Source organism: Alnus glutinosa, chromosome 1 (assembly GCF_958979055.1).
Source record: "Alnus glutinosa chromosome 1, dhAlnGlut1.1, whole genome shotgun sequence".
NCBI classification, from domain to species: domain Eukaryota; kingdom Viridiplantae; phylum Streptophyta; class Magnoliopsida; order Fagales; family Betulaceae; genus Alnus; species Alnus glutinosa.
This window is the reverse complement of record NC_084886.1, coordinates 32,398,764-32,402,057: the sequence shown is the minus strand read 5'-3', so window position 1 is coordinate 32,402,057 and position 3,294 is coordinate 32,398,764. Positions and strand designations below refer to the sequence as shown.

The 3,294-nt window shown below is 37.7% G+C and overlaps 1 non-coding gene across 1 annotated transcript; it reads left to right on the top strand.

Moving 5' to 3' along the window:
• Positions 1 to 1,787: 1,787 nt before the first annotated feature.
• On the top strand, positions 1,788 to 1,894 carry LOC133858984 (small nucleolar RNA R71). Its single transcript, XR_009898654.1, has one exon. It is a non-coding gene; the product is annotated as a small nucleolar RNA R71 (small nucleolar RNA).
• The last annotated feature ends 1,400 nt before the right edge of the window (positions 1,895 to 3,294 follow it).

Below are 3,294 nucleotides of genomic sequence, written 5' to 3'. Positions count from 1 at the left end.
ATTTCAAAGGGAGGTGCATACTTACTTGAATGTGGTGGAGATGCATCAAGGAATTGCACGGCTTCAATGATGTCAATAGAAAAGTCCTCAGAATCGGGCTCAATGTCTTGTATCTTGAAACTGTGAGTGAGAGTGGCTTCCAATGGATCAATATGATGGACCTGAAAAGCTTTCTCCACAACAATTTGAACTTCACAAACATTAAAACAATCAAGATGATCCTGGGGTAATTTTAATGCATCAAAAACTTTGAACTCTATTTTCACCCCATTTACTTTCATACTTACAATGCCCTTTTTCACACAAATTTTTGTATCTGCAGTTCTCATAAAGGGTCTTCCCAAAATAATAGGTAAAGGCAATGGCATAGGAGATTCTTCCATATCAAGCACAATAAAATCAGCAGGTAAAATAAATTGATCTACCTTTACGAGGACATCTTCCAAAATACCTCTCGGCCTTTTAATGCTTCTGTCTGCCAATTGTAAGGTGATTGAGGTTGGTTGGAGCTCCCCCAGACCCAATTTCTCATATATAGTGTATGGCAATAGATTGATACTTGCTCCCAAATCCAGTAATGCACGATCAAAAAGTTGGTCACCAATCCTGCAAGGAATAGTGAAACTACCTGGATCTTTCAATTTTGGTGGCAACTTTCTCAATAGCACTGCACTGACCTCTTCTGTTAAAGCAACTTTTTCATGAGCCTGAAACTTCCTTTTATTAGTGCAGCAATCCTTTAAAAATTTAGCATAAGAGGGAATTTGCTTAATTGCATCTAGTAAAGGAATATTGATTTCAACTTTTCTCAAAGTCTCAAAAATATCTAGGAGTTGCTTTTCTTTCTTTGGTTTTACTAACCTCTGAGGGAAGGGTGGTGCACTCACCTTCTCTTTTTCACTTACCTTGGAGGTTGTGGCTGCAGTTGGAGATGCTGGTATTGTCTCCTCAGTTCCCACCTTGTTATCAATGGTCTTCCCACTTCTGAGGGTTGATATAGCCTTGAGTTGCTCATGACCTCTTGGATTGGGTAGTGTTTGGGATGGAAATTCACCCCTCTTTCTCTCGCTCAGCTCTTTGGCCAATTGCCCCACTTGTGTTTCCAACCTTTGAATAGCTTGATTGGTCTGAGTATTGGTTTGCTGTTGTGAAGTTATAAATTGGCATAGAACACTGTCGAGGTCATTCTTCTTTGGTTCTGGATTGGTTGGACTACTTGTGGTGGAGCTTGATAGTTATTTCCTTGCTGGAAATTTCTTTGCTGCCCTTGTGGATTCTGCACATTCTGATTGTAACTCCATGAAAAATTGGGGTGGTTTCGCCACCCTGCATTGTAAGTGTTGGAGTATGGATTGTTCTTTGGAGGATAGTTATTCTGTCCCACATAGTTTGCTTGCTCTTGATCTGTAAAAGAAGACATGGGGCAAGTCTCAGTGGTGTGGTCAGAGTGAGAACATATGGCACATACCTCAATTTGAGCAATCTGTTGAATGGGAGAGATGTGATGAGTAGTCATGGCTTTTACTAGCATGTCCAGTTTCCTCTCCATGGTAGCCATCTGAGTTTGAACGCCATTATTGACATTTACTTCATAGACGCCCTTTCCTTTGAGTCCTTGTCTTTCTCGGGATGAAAACTGTTTGGAGTTTTTGCTTAGAGTCTCAAAGAGTTCGATGGCCTCTTCGCTATTTTTCTCCATTAGCACGCCTCCACAAGCTGAATCTACAAGACTTTTGTTAGAATTATTTAAACCTTCATAAAAAGCTTGTACCTGATCGTCTTGAGATAGATTATGATGTGGGCATTTTAGAAGTAGCTCATTGAAGTGCTCCCACACCTCAAAGAATAGGTCTCCATCTTTTTGTTGGAAGGTTTGGATCTCCCTCCTCAATTGCCTAGTCCTTTGGGCTGGAAAGAACTTTTTCAAGAACTTTGTGGCCAACTCCTCCCAATTATGAATAGACCCTGCAGCCAAAGAGTTTAACCATAACTTAGCATTATCTTTCAAGGAAAACGGAAAAAGAATTAACCTGATTCCTTCCGCATTTAAGCCATGGAATAACGTCTGAATTCTGAGATCGACGACCTTGCATAGACAGAAAATTCTGTAACCGTGGATAGCAGCTTCAGTACTGCTGTTTGGAAGAACTGTGCTCGAGCGTATATGGCTTGTGCGCTCGTCCACAATACCAAATTCGAAATTCTGCAGAAAAGAACTCAGAAAAGGATGAGAATTTTTTTAATTTTTAATTTTTAATTTTTAAAATTTTTTTTTAAAAAATTTTTTAATTTTTTAATGAACAGAAACAAAAATACGAAAATAAAAGGAAAGACTTTTAAAACACAACTAACACAATCTCCGGCAACGGTGCCAAAAACTTGTTGTGCAAATATCTACCTAAATAAATAGATAAATATTTGTACGTTTTACTCGCAAGTGCACAAGATCAAAACGATAGTATAGCAGGCAAATACGAGATCATTCCCACGAGGATTGGTATAAATTGTCTTTAAAGAGAAATTCCTAAAAGCAATATGTTGAATAAGACAGGATAAAAGATTGAATTAAAAATACTATGAAGAAAAGGTAGAGCTTCGATATCCACCACTAATCATACTCAAATAAGATTCGCAATATGCACAATACTACAATCATAACATGATGCTTAATGCTTACCAGCCACAAGGGAATGGTATCTTCTCCTAAAGCTATTGATTTCCCTAAACAACGAGTTAGGCATGGTATCTACTCTAACTCTTTTCTTCCTTGAAGGATTTAGCATGGTATCTACTAAGTTGTTCTTCAAGAAAGCATAAATCTATGGAAATCGGTAAACACACTCAGATTGGAATATGGTATCTATTCCAATTGTCTTTATGTTGATTAATCCAAGAACCTGTGTCGGGGTTCTTCCGTTACTCTATTATGCCCAGGACTCGGTCGTCCAAATTGACATAAATAACAAATCCATACCACAAGAATATGCTAGCTAAACATAAACATGCGAGGAATTCAAGAAACTAGAATTAATCAAGTTAAGCATCAATATATAAATTGTAGCAAGGCATATTGAAAAACTTAAAAAGACATGATTAGGGCTTCAATCGAACCCTAACTAAAGTATTAGTTACACATAATTTGGATGGAAATCATCCTCATAAGAAATTATAAAGGAAAAGAAAGAAAATAAAAACTATAAAAAAAACCTCCTTCTTGATGTAGCCTTTGATTCTTCCTCCAAGTTTGTGTGTCTTTCTTCAAAGGCTAGAGGCCTATTTATAGGGATTAGAGAA